We start from the raw sequence: 18,929 nt of genomic DNA on the forward strand, positions 1-18,929 counted from the left end.
TATATTAGTTTCAGGTTTAAAACAGAGTGATTCAGGATTTTTAGACTATACTCCATTTAAAGTGATTACAAAACAATGGCTGTATTCCCCCGTGCCGTACAATATATCCTTTTTGCTTATCCATTTTTATAGCAGTTTGTTTCTTAAGCCTATAATCCCACACCTGTGCCTTGACCATCCCCTTTCCCCACTGGAAACCACTAGTTTGTTCTCTATACCCGTGAGTCTGTTTCTGTTTTGTTATATACATTCGTTTATTTCTTAGATTCCACATAGAATTTTTATCATACGGTATTCATCTTTCTCTGTGTCTTATTTCACTGAGCATAATATTCTCGAGGTCCATTGACATTGCTCCAAATGACAGAATCTCCTTTTTATGGCACGCACGCACACACACGAATATATACACATACACCACATTTTCTTCATTCATCTATGGATGGGCACTTGGCTTGCTTCCGCATCTTGGCTACCATAAATAATGCTGCTGCAGACACCAGGGTGCATACATCTTTTCAAATGAGTGCTTCCAGTTTCTTGGGACACACACTCAGGAGTGGAACTGCGGAATCACATGGCAGTTCTACTTTTAGTTTTGGAGGAACCCCCATATTGACGTCCACAGTGACTGCACTAGTTTACACGCCCACCAGCAGTGTGCAAGTGTTTCTTTTCGCCACATCCTTGCCAACGTTTGTTATGTGTGGTCTTTTTGATGGTAGCCGTTCTGACAGCTGTGAAGTGTTCTCATGGCAACTTTGACTCACATTTCTCTGGTGTAATTATAGTGACCATTTTTTCATGTGGCTGTTGGCCTTCTGCCTGTCTTCTCTAGAAAAACGTCTATCAAGGTCTTCTGCCCACGTTTAATTGTGTTTTGCTTTGTTTTGTTTTTTGATACTGAGTTGTATGAGCTGTTACATATTTTGGATATTCCCCTCCTATCAGTCATATCACGTACAAATATTTTCTCTAAAGCATTTCTTAATTATGGGCATATGACTAGGTATAAAGTCCCTATACTCACAGTGATGCAAACTTACAAATTAAACTACACCTCCAAATGCAAAGGCAAATGCAAACTACAATGTCAGCGATATTGCAATAGCCTTATATTAATGTGAGAAACACTATTTGCTGAAACAAACATCACCTTTCAGGATGTGAACATGGCAGCGATGATGGCGTCTGCCTTGGGGAGGGCGGACCACGGCACGCCTTGGGGTAACTCCAAGCAAACCCGTTTCTTCTTCTGAACCACAGACAAACCTTCATGTCTGAGGCGTGTGAGTTTCCGTCACTAAAACTGTCATCACGTGTTGCCTCTTAAGTCCAACTCTGTTCCTGTCTTACTCATCCGGGACAATGAAAAGCGGAACTGGTCTCGAAACACAAAAGCAAGGTAAGACTGAAAATCTCTCTGGTGGTCCTCAGATAAAAAGGAGTCATTGCATTTGTCAAAACTCCTAGGATGTATAACTCAGAGAATGAACCCTAGTGCCAAGAATGGGCTTTAATGAATAAGAATGTATTACTATGGGCTCCTCAACTGTGACGAATACGCCACCCTGACGGAAGCTGTTAATCGTGGGAACTGGAGGTGGAGGAGTCAGGGCTGGAAGGTAAGTTTACACTTTTCACTCAGTTTCTCTGTAAACCTCAAACCACTCGTCCACATAAAGTGTACTAATTAAAAAAGAAACGCGGTCACCGGAGGAGGCTCACGTATCACTTCTTTTTGGATGGCGATCCCAAGGAAAAGACAAAAATTTGCAGATCGTTTTTAGAACTCTGAGGCCTCCAAGAGTATGTCTGTGTGTTCCAGACAGTTTAAGAAATGCTGAAATCGAGGGCGCAGGGATGCAATGGGGTCTTCTGAAAGGCTGCTGGCGCTCTTGCTTCAGAGTGTTCCAGAAGATGTCTGGAAGGTCGCCTCTCAAAGATGTCCCTCCGGCGATACTTCCTTCTGGAGAGTGGTCAGAACACAGGATCTCTAATTGCAAGATGATACAGTTCCAGGTTTTAGGAAGAGTTAACCCTCCATTAATTGGCTTTTAGCTCTATTTTACTCAGACTGCAGTGGGCCCAATGCCAGGGCAGCAATGTGCTTGAACTTGTAGCTGTCTAAGTCTCTCTCCTAATTCCCACAACTCTGTCCAAAGAGCAACACTTTCATTTAGGCCAACCGATTGTCAATTTTTGGTCCTGGGAAAGAATAACTCATAAAGCCCACTTCATTCCAGCGGACACAGACTGCATTCCTTTCCGATGGCCGATCACATTCCCCTCCGAGCTAAGGACCATAGCTACAGCTCCACTTGACATCTTTGGGCAATTCATTCCCTGTTCTCTTAGAGAAACTCTAGAAAACCTTTCTATTTCATTATTCCTTATGGAAAAGATTTCCTTCCAGGAATCTGATGTTATGAAAGGTCTGTAAAAGACTCCTGTAATTCTAAACTTAAAAAAAAAAAAAAAAACCCACTTTTTAATACTTTATTGAATTCACATGTGTGCATTTTTGTTTAGTTTTAGCAAATGGCACTGGCATGTTAGAATGTGCAAAATCAGGAGCATTGAGTAAGTGGAAAATACCCTCATTTAGATATCATTGGGTCTAAATATTTAATTTCTTCTGCTGGAGTAGACTCGTTTCCCATCTGAAAGTAAGGAAGCTGGATCCTAGTCGTAAACGTGGGTGTCTCCCGGAGGCGCAGCACCCACATTTTCTGGTTCTCGTCTGCTCTCTCCCCTGTCCTCTTAGCTCTGACTTTTCACACTTCTGATTTGGGACTTCCAGAAAGGACGGCTGGCAGAGAGGCACGGCTTTTCATCGCCACCTACCGTCTGCTTCAAGAACTGCACTAGCATTTCAGACTGCCTCGTCCCAGACCCCTGAGGGCCGACCGATCTTCCAGCCGCAAAAAGAGGAAATGTTTTAGAAAGAATAAAGGAAATGCAACAGAAGGAATAAAGTGGAAGAACAAGTGAACATTCAAAGATACGTCTGAAAAGGCTGCAAAATGAGTCGCCAAGGAAAAATCTGTTTCTATCTCTATCTTGCTATTTCCAAAAGGTCCCTTATTTATAAACGGTCACAGTCAATATTGAATAGGTTGCAGTGAGATGCTGTTTTCAATGTACTAAGCCCTAGAAATTACTCTCAAGTTGAATTAAAAGCCGTCCTTTGATAGCATATCTACTGAATGATGTAAACACACTTGTTTTTGTGATTGCTATCCCAGTGTGTTCCCTGTTTGACGGACATGATAAAGTTAGCAGCAAGGTATTTTTGCACCAAGGAACAATCTAAAAAAAGACACAACATGCCTCCCTGATGTGTAGAGATTCTTCTATTTTTCACTGCAGGGGAAATTTTTTTTCCTACTTTCACCAGTTTCAGGAAAGGGTGGGTTAGAGTCAGGGGCTTCCTGAAACTTTTCAGAACAAGAATTCTAATGAAGCAGTGTGTTTAGAGGGGGTCCCCTGAGAATCGTGTTTTGGAACATACCGACCCCATGTGGTATTATCTTTGCCACCTTTTGCAGTTTCGTGAGATTTATTTTTAATCTTTAACAAAGCATGCCTGTGTTTATCCTAAGTTATGAAAAAGTGTAATCATTGAAAACAAAACTTTAAAAAATAATTAAATATACAATGCTGAAACATAAAAGTCAGACAGAATGTTACTTGAACAAGAAAGAGCTTCCTAAAGATCAAAGAGTGCTGTTTGTTTTATTTGCTAAAGACAAATAACAAGCACTTTCACTTTAAGGGATTCGAAGGCTACTTGAAGGAGGTTAGATGGCTGCACTGCCCAACCCCCGCCAAGATAAAGGCTTCCCACCCCCTCGTATTCAGAGCTGGAAAGTTTACTTATTTACATTAAAAACATATATTTCGTGTTTGGAATGGAATGTTGAGATTTGATTGAAGACAGTACATGAATCAAGCCAATGGCATTTTGGGGCATGTCTTTCAATCTTACTTAAAATTATGGATGAAAGAGGCAGTACTGGGGCTTTTCCTTTGTGTATGGGCCGTATATAACCAGTGCAACCCCGAACAGGAACTAGAGCTGCCTGGGCTTCTGCGTCCATCTCGGATGCAAGTGCTTCCGAGTTCAGGGCGGCTCTCACACTGTGCCGATTTAACACTACCTTTAATAAAGAAGGGAAGGATGGAGTTCCTGTCGTGGCTCAGAGGAGGAAACGAACCCGACTAGGAACTAAGAGGTTGCGGGTTCGATCCCTGGCCTTGCTCACTGGGTTAAGGATCTGGCCATGAGCTGTGCTGTCAGTTGCAGGTACAGCTCAGACCACGCATTGCTGTGGCTGTGGCGTAGGCTGGCAACTACAGCTCCAATTCGACCCCTAGCCTGGGAAGCTCCATATGCAGTGGGTGCGCCCCTAAAAAACAAACAAACAAACAAAGGGAAGGAATGTGTTTTTAGAGCAATGAAAAAAAACCCTTTTTTCCCTAAGTACTTACTGATTTGGGTTTTAAGTTAGTGATACTAGCTAGTTAAGTCGGTTAGGGGCTGACATGTCAGAATAGGATATGATGGAAATACATCTTCAGTTCAATTGGTGGTGGCCTGGAAGAGACAGGTTTGTACAATGATGGTCCTTCCTTTTATGGGGCCGTTGTAATCAGCCCCAGCAACTTGGTGCAATATCCAGTCGTTTTCAGTTTGCAGTTATCACATAAGCCCTACAAGAATACTATTCAAGAGAAACAACAGTTCTTTTCATTTATTTTGTATATGTCCCCTCCAAACAGCTTCACAATATGTTGGACTTTTTTTTTTTTTGCTTTTTAGGGCTGCACCCACCACGTATGGAGGTTCCCAGGCTAGGGGTCCAATTGGAGCTACAGCTGCTGGCCTATGCCACAGCCACAGCAACGCCAGATCCGAGCTGCGTCTGTGACCTACACCACAGCTCATGGCAATGCTGGATCCTTAACCCACTGAGTGAGGCCAGAGATTGAACCCACACCCTCATGGTTCCTAGTTTCCCCTGCGCTGTGATGGGAGCTCCTGTTGGCTATTTTTAATGAAAGCTTTCAGCAAATGTTTTGCATGTGGTTAGATTGTGATTTCTGGCTTTTCACCACATTGATGCTGAATTTTTTAGCCCAAGAAGTAAATAAAGCAAAATAGGTCCGAGCTTGAGCTTTAGAACCTGACGGATTCAGTGACTTGTGTGATCTGGCCAGTCACTGAGGGTTTCCAAGACTTAATCTGCCCATTTGCCAAATGGCAAATATTAATAGTATTTAACCTATTAGGTTTGAACACAGAATCAAATGCACGGGGCCTGGTATTGACATGATGGCCATTGCTACAATAAGGAAGGATGCATGTCTAAGACCTTAAACCAGTAACAAGGAACCTAAAAGATGGCACATTACCTCTTCTCACCTCGGGTCCTTTCTGCTGTAGTTCCATGGAATGATCTGGAAGTTCTTAGAACGTTCCTCAGTGGACAGGCTTCAGGCTCACGCCATGAGGGGTAAGAGAGGGTCCTGAAGCAGAGTAAACCTGCTAAATACAGACAGGACAGAATGGTCATGCTGAAGGGGGTTCTGTTGATCCAATCATGCCTCAACAACTCTATGTGGGACTGAACTTCGTTGCAGCATGTGATAAACAGCCCATGGCTTCAGGAAATCTTACAAAAAACAACAACCCCCTCCCTTCCCATGGTTGGGAAAGCAGTAATGAAAATATCCCAAACATCAGATAGTGCCTCAGTTCACAGTTCTGGAATGCCTTGAATCAGCAACTGACTTTGTTTTGCTTAGTTTACATCAACGGGAGGCACCGTGGCAGAGCAGCGACGCGGGGGAGAGCTGTCGTAAAAAGTATGTCACGGTAGTGTTATCAATGATTGCTCATGATTGTTGATTGACAATTTATAATAACACACCTACCACAACGGCTAGAAAGGTAGTTCATGTGTATGAGAGATAATACAACTAAGTTCTAGAATGAAGCAGGGTAGGGGACTAGTGCTTTTAAAAGGGAAGAAACAGGACTAATGGATTGGGGTGGACTGGTTCTGCTATATCAGGATTCCAAAGAGTTGTTCCAGCCTGAGGAGGCCTGAGCTTGGACCGTCTCTTCAATGTGTTTTGTACGGAGGTTTCCAGTTCCTAATCGACTGAGAGATTTTTTAAAAAACCACTTCATCCACTGCATGATTAACAATGGTATTTGGACTGAGTCTACAACGCTTCCCCTAACATTAGTGTCACAGTCCCTTTGCAGGTCTGGACTCAGAGCAGCTTCGGCCTGAGTGTGGCTGGCTCCATGGAGGCAGAAGGGCTGAGAGGGCCCGGCCGTATCTGTACTGCAATGTTTTTTTAGAGTCACATCCTGATCTGTAAAATTATTGGTGAGTAGACAGTGGCAGCTCCGATCCCATGACTCTACCACAGAAATAGAATTTCAGACTCTTTCAACATGGACATTGTCTAGAGCAAACTATATCTAGGTCTTCCCTGATAAATTATATGATTCAGTGCTTTGTTTCTATCAACTAAAGTTAGAAACTCAGAGTGACTCACTTTTCTTTTTTGCATGCACCTAAGTGAACAAGGAAGTTCGACTGCTTCTGGTGTTGCTTTCTTTAAAAGAAAAAAGGAAAGACTTGCTCCTTCTCAAGTATCCTTTTTAGGTCAGCAGTTTTGAAGTTCAAGACTTATTGGTATCCCAGCGGAAAGGGCTGATGCTCTGGTTTATCATGACTGCCTCTGAGTGGAGTTCTTCCACGGCTGGAGAAAGGAAAACATTTGTTGTACTAATACTGAATGTGCTTCCTGTGTAAAATAACTTTTAACTCTGCGGAGACCCCCCGTTTTAATGCCCAGGGCACAGTGGAAATAGAAGGAAACCCCAGCTCCCCCCGGCAGCCACGCTCCCCTCCCCTGGGCAGGTCAAGATGCAGCCCTGCTTAGGACAGAATGGCACTCGGGGATTGTTCAGATGGGCTCCTGTTTCTCCTATTTGTTTAAAAGTGTGTGTGACATTCTGACCCGTGAAGAAGGCTGGGCCATGTCAGCCCAGGACCACAGGGTGGACGGACCTGGAGGACCCAGGGTCTCCCGCATCTGTCGTGGGGGCCAGAGGGCATTTTGTCAACTGAAGGACCGGCTCTCAAACCCCAAGCCAGACGCACGTTCCTGTATCTCCTTATCTTCATTATAAAAGCTCGCCTGAGTCTCCGGTGACTGCCCTGGGCATCGGAACTTCTGTTTCTAGGCAGACCCTGAAATGGGATTCCCTGCACCGAACAAGGGGAAACCCAGCAGCGTCAACTAGAGGAAGAGGGTGTTCGCAGTAGTTGTGTCTGTGATGGGGAGAGGAGGCTAACACGGGCCCTCGGAGCTTCCCTGGAGTGCTGCACGACGTGCCCTCAGCAGGACACATGCCCTTCTGTCTCGGCACATCACCCATGAGCCACGCAGCCGGCACTCCCAGGGAGCAATGTGTGAACAGATCCATCAACGGCATCTCTGCGTCCAGCTCACCTGCAGACGGTGCCTTCTTAAAAGACAGGCCTACTTTTTTTTTTTTTTTTTTTGTCTTTTTAGGACCACACCCGTGGCACATGGAGGTTCCCAGGCTAGGAGTCTAATCGGACTGTAGCCACCAGCCTACACCAGAGCCACAGCAACACGGATCTGAGCCGCGTCTGCAACCTACACCACAGCTCACGGCAACGCCGGATCCTTCACCCACTGAGCGAGGGCAGGGGCCGAACCCGCAACCTCATGGTTCCTAGTCGGATTCGTTGCCTCCGCGCCACAATGGCAACTCCCCACCCCTTTTAAAAGACAGCTGAACTGACTGGGGTTGCGGAGAAAAGGGGACTAGCTGTTTTGACGGCTCTCATTCTGTCTCCTCTCTTCTTTGTCCTCCCCACTCACACTGGCAACTCCTTCCGATCAATCTTTCTTTCTTTTTCTTTTCTCCTTGGCCGTGGCAGGCAGCAACTTCATGTGGGATCTCAGTTCCCAGGCTAGGGACTGAACCTGGGCCACAGTGGTCAAGGCGTCGAATCCTAACCTCTAGACCACCAGGGAACTCTCTGGTCATCATGTTGTTTTTGGTTTGTTTTTTGATTAATCTTCATTTTCACTTGTTTGCTTCCTCCTAAGAATGATTGGTCCCAGTGAGTACAGACCAAACCTAATGACACAAGAGTCCTGTATTTCACATGTTTTAGAATGCATTTCTGGTTCCTCAAACTCCAGCTAGGTCTGACAAGCTATGGTGTCGTGGAAGGAACACCTCCTGGTACCTGGTAGGTATCTGATGTTATTAGCCTGTCTTTTTTAATTAATTGGTAGGTCAGCTATAGGTTTTTGATTTCAAAAAATTCTTAAATGTAATCAAATTCATCCATATTTTCAGAAAATTTCAAAGACAAAATAGATTTCTCTACACATGATACAAAATGATAGACATTCGAGCACACACTGTTCCAGTGTTTGTTGCATGCGATGGGAGAAATAAAGGATGGTGTTTTGATTAAGATTAATTTTGGATGCAAAAGAATACATGACTAAAGAGTGCACATTAAACAAGGTAATTATTTTCTTCCAAAAGTATGAAGCCTGGAAGTAGGCAATTCCGTGCCCAGTGAGGTTATCAAGGATCTGGATTCTGTTTCTCCACTCTTATATTTGTAAACTCATGACTGCAAAATGATTCTCGTAGTTCCAGTGCTTTGAATTGTATTCAAAGAAGGTGGTGGCGGAGGGGGCAAGGACAGGCAAGGGTAAATGTGAATTTTTTGTAGGGGTTCTTCCTTTTGGGGGGCGGGGGTGGGGGCAGGCCCATAGCATGAGGAAGTTCCCAGGCCATGGGTCAAACCCACATTACAGCAGTGACCCAAACCACTGCAGTGACACCACTGGATCCTTAACCTGCTGAGCAACCATGGAAACATACCTCCCAGTTCAAGGCAGGATATGAAAAGGCACTTATACCAAGACACACTGTGCGCAAAGGCAGACAAAAAGAAAATCTTAAAAGCAGTCACAGAAAAATACGTACTATTCACAAAGGAACAAGGGATTCTGGGTATACTTATCCAAAGCAACACAGATTCTAGAAAGCAGTGGAACACAATATCTTCAAAAATGCAGAGAGAAAATAATTGACAGCCTCTATTTCCATACCCAGCAAAAACTATTTTTCAAGAATGAGAGTAAAATAAAAAGCATTTTCTGACAAACTATGAAATAAGAGTTTACTATCCACTCACTAAAGAAACTTCTACAGGACAGAGAAAACTGATTTTCTTCAGGATGAAGAAAACTGATCCCAGAAAGAAGGTGAGAGATCCAAGTCAGCAAAGAAAATGATAAATACATGAATAAATCTAAACACTCACTGGTTATGTCAAATAATAATAATTTCTTAATCATAGGATTAAGAAATACAGAATCAAAATGCTGGTTAAAAAACAATGGCATGTAAGTAGGAAGGAGGTGATAAGCATAAGGCATTCAAAAGTCTGTACTTTGTTTGGGAGGTTAAAACACATTTTTTAGGCCACGTCTGTGGCATGTGGAAATTCCTGGGCCAGGGATCAAACCCGAGCCACAGCAGTGACAATACCAAATCCTTAACTACTAGGCCGCCAGAGAACTCATAAACTGACTACCTTAAGACATTAAATTTTACATATTATTAGTTATACACTCTACTAAATTGCACACATGTATATTAAAAATTCTAGGACATCCAATATTAAAAAAGCAAAGGTATAAGCTCTAAACTAATAAAGGGAAAAATGGATTAAGAGAAAAGTAAAACATAAAACTTAATCCAAAAAAAAAGTAGAAAAGATTTTAAAAAGAATATAGAGGAGTTCCTGCTGTGGTGCAGCGGTAATGAACCTGACAAGCATCTGTGAGGATGAGGGTGTGATCCTTGGTCTTGCTCAGTGGGTTCAGGATCTGGTGTTGCTGTGAGCTGTGGTGTAGGCTCGCAGCTGCAGCTCCGACTGAAAGCCTGGGAACTTCCATATGCCGCATGTGCGGCCCTAAAAATAAAATAAAATAAAGAATATAGAAAAAGTAGAATCTAATTCATAAAATATGATGGTAGAGATGGAATCTAAATATAATGAAATAAGAATAAGGGTAAGGGGAAAGCACCAGGTCCAGGCAGGTTTATCAAGATGTGAGGAATGGACGACTGCAGTCTTAAACTGTCTCAAAGGATTTTTATTAAGGGAGGAACCTTCCGTAACTAATTGTATGAAGCTAGTGTAACTTTATACAAAAACCAGGCAAGAAAAAAGTTACAGTCCAACTTCATTCTTGACCATAGATGCAAAGATCTTAAACAAAATATTAATAACTATGTATTTTATATACAGATGATGGCAATGATCAAATGGGTTTATTCCAAGGATGGAAAGTTGTTGCACTATTAAAGAATTTATTAATGTAATTTACCATATGAACAGATTAAAAGAGAGGAATCGTAAGGTCATTTCAAAAGAGGTTGATAAAAAAGCATTCAAAAAAACTTACAAGGCATTTATAATAAAAGCAAACAAAAAACTCATAGCCAAAAAGGAAAAGAATATCCTTAACCTATCCAATAAAGGTTATCTGCAAAAACATCTCCTGCAAATATAATACTCCACTGTAAAAATTTAAAAGCATTTCCTTTAAAAATAAGCATTAAGAAAAGGAGATAAGCTATTACCATTCTGATTAACTTTGTGCTGGAGCTCTAGCCATTGCAGAGCATCAAGAAAAATAACAAAGGAGTATAAGCACTGGAGAGGAAGAGACCAAATTATCATTATTTATAAATTAAATGTCTATGAAGAAAACACAAAACATCTACCACAATTATAAGAAATAGGAAAATTTATCAAGGTTGCTAGGTAGATATAGAGTCAACAGGCAAAAGTAGGTTGTATTTCTATATACCAGCAAAAATGCCCACAAATTTTAACTTTAAAAGGATATCAGGGAGTTCCTATTGAGACTTGGCAGTAACAAACCCGACTAGTATCCATGAGGATTCAGGTTCGATCCCTGGCCTCACTCAGCGGGTTAAGGATCCAGCTTTGCCGTGAGCTGTGGTGTAGGTCACAGACATGGCTTGGATCCCACATTGCTGTGGCTGTGCTGTGGGTGTGGCCCTAAAAATACACACACACACAAAATCATTTACAATAGCACAAAAAAAAGGGTATCTAGAAATAAATCTAACAAAAATATTTAAGAAATTTCATGTAGAATGTTATAAAAACTTATAGAAATATATATAAAACACCTAAGTAAATGAAAAATATATCACATGAATGAAGTTCTATCATAAAGTTGTCAATCCTCCCCAGACTCTATAGGTTTCATAAAAATCCAAATAACCTCTTTAACTCAAATTAAATTTGTGCAAACTACCAGAGATAGCTTAGTTACTTCTAAAGGAAGAAGAAAATCTTGTCCCATCATATACCAAGAGATATCATAAGGCTATAGTTATTAAGATAATACTGAACTTACACAGATAGACAAATTGACCAATAGAAAAGAGAACCCAGAAAATGTAATTTAAAAACTTCCAAAAAACAAAAGTCTAGGACCAGATGTCTTCGCAAGTGAATACCATGAAACACTTAGAGAAGAGTTAATAACACCGATTTTTTTGAAACTCTGTCAAAAAATTGCAGAGATCTGGAGTTCCCGTCGTGGCGCAGTGGTTAACGAATCCGACTAGGAACCATGAGGTTGTGGGTTCAGTCCCTGCCCTTGCTCAGTGGGTTAACGATCCGGCGTTGCCGTGAGCTGTGGTGTAGGTTGCAGACTCGGCTTGGATCCCGCGTTGCTGTGGCTCTGGCGTAGGCCAGTGGCTACAGCTCCGATTCGACCCCTAGCCTGGGAACCTCCATATGCCGAGGGAGCGGCCCAAGAAATAGCAACAACAACAACAACTACAACAACAACAACAACAACAACAAAATTGCAGAGATGGAGTTCCCATTGTGGCTCAGCAGTTTAAGAATCCAACTAGTATCCATGAGGATGAGGGTTTGATTCCTGGCCTCGCTCAGTGGGATAATAAGATCTGGCATTACCATAAGCTGCGGCATAGCTCGAAGCTGCATCTCATATCCCGCATTGCTGTGGCTGTCGCATAGGCCAGCAGCTGCAGTTCTGATGTGATCCCCAGCCTGAGAACTTCTATATGTCAAAGGTGTGGCACTAAAAGACAAAACAAAACAAAACAACCCCCCCCCCCAAAAAAAACCAATGCAGAGAAAGGGACACTCCTAACATTTCATGAGGCTACCATCACCCTGATATCAAAACCAAAAAAATTACAGGCCACTATCACTGATGAACATAGATGCAAAAACCCTCAATAAAATACTAGCAAATCGAATCCAACAGTTTATTAAAAGGGTCATACACCATGATCAAGTGGGATTTATTCCAGCGATACAAGGAGTCGTCAATATCTGCAAATCAGTGTGATACAACAACAAAATGAAGAATAAAAACCATATGATCATCTCAGTAGATGCAGAAAAAGCTTTTGACAAAATTCAACACTCATGGAGTTCCCGTCGTGGCTCAGTGGTTAACAAATCCGACCAGGACTCATGAAGTTGCAGGTTCAATCCCTGGCCTTGCTCAGTGGGTTAAGGATCCGGTGTTGCCGTGAGCTGTGGTGTAGGTCGCAGATGTGGCTTGGATCCCGAGTTGCTGTGGCTCTGGTGTAGGCTGGCGGCTACAGCTCCGATTTGACCCCTAGCCTGGGAACCTCCATATGCTGTGGGAGCGGCCCTAGAAAAGGCAAAAAAAAGACAAAAATTCAACACTCATTTCTGATAAAAACTGTTCAGAAAGTGGGCATAGAAGGAACCTATCTCAATATATAAGACATACCCACATATAAGACAAAACCCACAGCTAACCTCATTCTTAATGGTGAAAAACAGAAAGCGTTTCCTCTAAGATCAGGAATTAGACAAGGATGTCCACTCTTGCCACTTTCATTCAACACAGTTCTGGAGGTCCTCACCATAGTGATCAAAGAAAAAGAAAGAAAAGGACTCCAAACTGGAGAAGTAAAACTGTCACTGTTTGTAAATGACACGAGACTATACAAAGAATATCCTAAAATGCTACCAGAAAACTACTGGAGCTCATCAATGAATTCAGTAAAGTTGAAAGATACAAATTTTAGACACAGAAATCTCTCTCATTCCTATATGCTAATAATGAACGATCAGAAAGAAGAATTAAGCAATTCCATTTACTATCACACCAAAAATAATAAAATATCTAAGAATAAACCTACCTAAGGAGGCAAAAGACCTGTACTCTAAAATCTACAATGCTGATGGGGCATTCCCATCACGGCTCAGCAGTAAAACAAACCCAACCAGCAGCCATGAGGTTGCGGGTTTGATTCCTGGACTCGCTCAGTGGGCTAAGGATCTGGCATTGCTGTGAGTTGTGGTGCAGGTCGCAGAGGCAGCTTAGATCCTGTATTGCTGTGCCTATGGGGCAGGCCAGCAGCTACAGCTCTGATTCGACCCCTAACCTGGGAACGTCCACATGTCATGGGTGCAGCCCTAAACAAACAATCAAAAACTATGACACTGACGAAGGAAATCACAGACGGAAAGATATACCATGTTCTTGAATTGGAAGAATTAATATTATCAAAATGACTGTGCTATCCAAGGCAATCTACAGATTCAATGCAATCCCTTTCAAGTACCAATGGCATTTTTCACAGAACTAGAACAAGAAATTTAAAATTTTGCTTGGAAACACAAAAGACCCTGAACAGCCAAAACAATCCTGAGAAAGAAAATCCTGAGCTGGAAGAATCAGGCTCCCTGACTTCATACTGCAAAGCTGTAGTCATCAAAACAGTATGGTACTGGCACAAAAATAGAACTATAGATCAGTGGAACAGCAAAGAAAGCACAGAAATAAATCCACACACCTATGGTCAATTACTCTAAGACAAAGGAGGCAATACACAATGGAGAAAAGACAGGCTTGTCTTTTTTTTCCTCTCATTTATAAACGTTTTATTGAAGTATAGTTGATTTACAATGTTGTGATTTCTGCTGTACAAAAAAAGTGATTGTTACACATAAACACACATCCATTCTTCTTAGTATTCTTTTCCCATATAGATTATCACAGAATATTGGGTAAAGTTCCCTGTGCTGTACCACAGGTTCCTGTTGGCCAGTCATTCATATACTTCAGGGGGCCTATGGCATTCTCAAACCCCCAGTCCGCCCCACCCCACTTGCCCTCTTTGGTAACCATAAGTTTGTTTTCAAAGTCTGCAAGAGTCTGTTCTGCAATAAGCTCATTTGTATCTTTTTTTAGATTTCACATATAAATGAAATCGTATGTTTGTTTTTCACTGTCTAGCTTTGCTTAGTATGATCACTGCTAGGTCCATACATGTTGCTGCAAATGGCATTATTTTATTCTTTTTATGTGATTTAAGGCAGTTGTGTGCCTGGAAGGACTCTAGGCAGCCTGTTTGGTGATGTGTGGAGCTGTGTTCCTCCCCTGTTTGTTCCTTGGCCTGGGGCTTCTCAGCCCTGATGAGTGGGTGCAGATTTTTCCAAAATGGCAGCCTTCGGGAGAGCTCACACTGATAATTATTTCTGGGACTTCTGTGTCCAATGACCTGCCCCACAGCGAGCACCCCCACACACACACCCCCTGTTCTCCCAGGAGAGCCTCCAAGACCTACAGGTAGGCCTGATCCAGATTCTTATGGAGTCTCTGCTTTGCCCTGGGACCCAGTGTACAAGAAACCCTGTGTGTCCCCTCCAACAGTGGGGTCTGTTTCCCCCAGTCCTGTGGAGCTCAAGCCTCACTGGCCTTCAACACCAGATGCTTCAGGGGTTCCTCTTGCCAATGCCAGGTGTGGGAACCTGACGTGGAGCTCCACACTCTCACTCCTGTGGGACAGCCTCTGAGATACAGTTATTTTCCAGTCTGTGGGTCACCCACCCAGCTGCTAAGGGGTTACTTATATCGTGAAAATACCCCTCCTACCATTTTGATGTGACTTTGTCTTTGGGTATAGGATATCTTTTTTGGTAGCTTCCAGTCTGTTTTGTTGATGCCTGTTCAACAGTTAGCTGTAATTTTGGTCCTCTCATGAAAGAAGCTGAGCTTGAGTCCTTCTATGCCACAATCTTTTGATCTATCAAGACAGTCTTTTCAATAAGTGGTGCTGGGAAAACTGGACAGCTAAGTGTAAAAGAATGAAATTAGAACATTCCCTTATACCATATATAGAAATAAACTCAAAATGGATTAAAGACCTAAACATAAGGCCAGATACAACAAAACTCTCAGAGGAAAACATAGGCAGAACACTCTGTGACATAAATCACAGCAATATATTTTTTGATCCACGTCCTAGAATAATGAAAATAAAAAACAAAAACAAACAAATGGGACATAATTAAACTTAAAAGCTTTTGCACAGCAAAGGAAACCACAAAAGAAACAAAAAGACATCCCACAGAATGTGAGAAAATCTTTGGAAATGAAGTGACCAAGAAGGGATTGATCTCCCAAATATACAAATGTCTCATATAGCTTTATATAAAAAAAACAAACAACTCAATTAAAAAATGGTCAGATGCCCTAAACAAACATTTCTCCAAAGAAGACAGATGGCCAAAATCACATGAAAAGATGCTTACCATCACTACTTATTAGAGAAATGCAAATCAAAACTAGAATGGGGTACCACCCTCACATCACTCAGAACAACCATCATCAAAAAGTCTACAAAAAATAAATGCTGGAGAGGGTGTGGAGAAAAGGGAACCCTCCCACACTGTTGGTGGGAAGGCAAAGTGGTGCAATCACTATGGAGAACAGTATGGAGATTCCTTAAAAAACTAAATATAGAACTATCATATGATTAAGCAGTCCTACTCCTGGATATATATCTAGAGAAAATCACAATTCAAAAAGATATATGCACCCCAATGTTCACTGCAGCTCTATTTACAATAGCCAAGACATGGAAGCAACCTGAATGTCCATTAACAGAGGGATGGATTAAAATGGAATATTACTCAGCCATAAAAAATGAAATAATGCCATTTGCGGCAATAAGAGTGGATCTAGAAATTATCACACTCAGTGAGATAAGTCAGACAAAAGACAAATACCATATGAAATCATTAATATGTGGAAGCTAAGAAAAATGATACAAAATAACTTATTCACAAAACAAACACAGACTAAAAGATTTTAAAACCAAACATATTGGAGTTCCCGTTGTGGCACACAGTGGTTAACGAATCTGACTAGGAACCATGAGGTTGCGGGTTCGGTCCCTGCCCTTGCTCAGTGGGTTAACGATCCGGCGTTGCCGTGAGCTGTGGTGTAGGTCGCAGACGCGGCTCGGATCCTGCGTTGCTGTGGCTCTGGCGTAGGCCGGTAGCTTTAGCTCCGATTCAACCCCTAGCCTGGGAACCTCCATATGCCGCGGGAGCGGCTCAAGAAATAGCAACAACAACAACAACAACAAACAACAACAAAAAAGACAAAAGACAAAAAAAAAAAAACAAACATATGGTTGCCAAAAGGGAAACACAGGGAGAGGGATAAATTAGGAGGTTGGGATTAACACATTCACACTACTATACATAAAATAAATAGGTAATAAGGACCTATTGTATAACACAGGGAAAGCTACTCAATACTGTGTATAAACTTTTACGGGCAAAGAATCTGAAAAGGAATGACTATATATATGCATGACCGATTCTCTCTGCTGTAGACCTGAACTCTAACACAACATTATAAACCAACTGTACACCAAAAAATTTTTTTTAAAAAAGAGCATACGAGAATTAGTAAGATAACTGAGTGATGTGGCTGGACACAAGATAAATATAACACACACAGATTCACACATATGTAAGTATAGAACATATAATATGTAAGTATAGTACAAACATGGTACAGAAGCTCTCTTAATGCACTCCTTTTTTTGGTTTGTTTTGTTTTTGGCTTTTTGGGGCCCCACCCCATGGCATATATAAGTTCCCAGGCTAGGGGTCAAATTGAAGCTGTAGCTGCTGGCCTACACCACAGCCACAGCAACTCAGGATCTGAGCCGCACCTGCAGCCTACACCACAGCTCACTGTAATGCCGGATCCTTAACCCATTGAGGCCAGGGATCGTACCCTGTGCTTGCAAAACACAGTAAAATTTTTATGACAGCTGTACTGTTATTATAAGCATGTAATTTAAATATCACTGAATCCAATAAAAAATGTGAAAAGAATAATGTGTTTTTATGAAAGCTAAGTTGTCTGCTTTAGAGACAACAAACGTAAGTTGAAAAAAAATGCAGTCAGTTTGGTGTGACAACGATGAAAGATGAAGGGGAAGTTGTAAGATTTTGTATTTATATTTCTCTACAAGTATTTTAAAGTTCTTATCCATAGCAGACAAATCCAAACTAGAAACTGTATAGGATGCATTATGAATGTGCTTTATGCAAGAATGATATGGCAGAGTTCCCATTGTGGCTCAGTGGGTTAAGGACCTAATATTGTCTTGTGAGGATGGGGGTTCAATCCCTGACCTTGCTCAGCAGGTTAAGGACCTGGCGTTGCTCAAAGCTGTGGCATAGATCTGCAGCTGCAGCTCAGATTCAACCCCTGGCCTAGGAACTTCCATATACTGCAGATGCAGCCGTACAAAAAAATAAAGATATTATGGCATCCAAGTCAGTAGACCCCAACTTTGTTTTATATAACAATATGGATAAATTAATATGAACATATTTTTTTAAAATTATAAAATATGTATGCTGTATTCATCAGGATAGGGTAATTACATTGGGGTAAAAAAATAAATAAAATCCCTTAACCTTAAAACCATAAGGGGCCTTCCTTGTGGGAGGATCCCACACCCTTGACACTTCAAGGTCAGATACACGGGCATGGGTTTTACCTCGGACTGTGCACTGTGAGGATGGGGGAGGATGTAGAACACTTTGCACAGGCTTTATGAGCCAGAAGATGCTACGCCTCGCTTCCTTTCTACCACATGGCTGCAGTGTGCTGGCGGCAGTTACTCCACTAGCCTGGGTCCCACAGTGAAGACGACATGCAGGGAGAGGCTGCCGGCTTGTGATGGACACACCGTATGAGCAGGAGAAAATTATTTGCTGTTCAGAGTTTCCAGTTACCACTGTGGCATAATTCACCCTAAGCAAAATAACTTACATACCATCCTTACTGCATCAGTAAGAAAGCTTTAAAGAAGAGCCTGAGAGAAGTAAAAATGAAAAAAAAAAAACAACAACACATATTCCACTTCTAATAGTGATAAAAGTACAGAATACTTAAGGCTAAGGTTGACAAGACAGGTTTAAGACACATGATAAAATTATAACATATTATGGAAGGGTATAAAACATGTTAATTCTCCCCAAATCCAGCAGATAAATCTAATGTAATTCTAATCATAATCCCAATGGTTTCTTTTTCATTTGATAAAAGCACTTTAGAGTTCACATGGAATAATAAAATTGACCTACAATGCTGCTGCCTGGATTAAATTAGCTGGAATATGTAAAGTGCTTAGGATAGTATTTGGCATATGTACATACAACAGATGTTACCTAACTCTGTTATTTGGAAAAATAATTAGGTTATAAGAATGGAGCGGCTCAAAATATATCTTAGTAAAAATGGCATTTTAATATAGCCTCTAGAGGAAGTTAAAAACAGATTTGGAGTTCCTGTCGTGGCTCAGCAGAAACTATCTGACTAGCATCCATGAGGATGAAGGTTTGATCCCTGGCCTTGCTCAGTGGGTTAAGGATCAGGTGTTGCTATGAACTATGGTGTAAGTC

General features: G+C 41.7%; 1 long non-coding RNA gene across 2 annotated transcripts in view; it reads right to left on the reverse strand.

The window, feature by feature from the left end:
• LOC125113218 (uncharacterized) overlaps nucleotides 1–18,929 on the reverse strand; it is a 27,342-nt gene continuing 8,413 nt past the window's right edge. For both annotated transcript variants that reach the window (XR_007131385.1, XR_007131386.1), the window contains 3 exons: nucleotides 6,577–6,783; nucleotides 5,419–5,551; nucleotides 1–1,996 (listed from right to left, as the gene is read on the reverse strand). This is a non-coding gene — a long non-coding RNA (uncharacterized LOC125113218). The remainder of the gene's footprint in view (nucleotides 1,997–5,418; nucleotides 5,552–6,576; nucleotides 6,784–18,929) is intronic.

Source organism: Phacochoerus africanus, chromosome 13, assembly GCF_016906955.1.
Source record: "Phacochoerus africanus isolate WHEZ1 chromosome 13, ROS_Pafr_v1, whole genome shotgun sequence".
Taxonomy (NCBI): domain Eukaryota; kingdom Metazoa; phylum Chordata; class Mammalia; order Artiodactyla; family Suidae; genus Phacochoerus; species Phacochoerus africanus.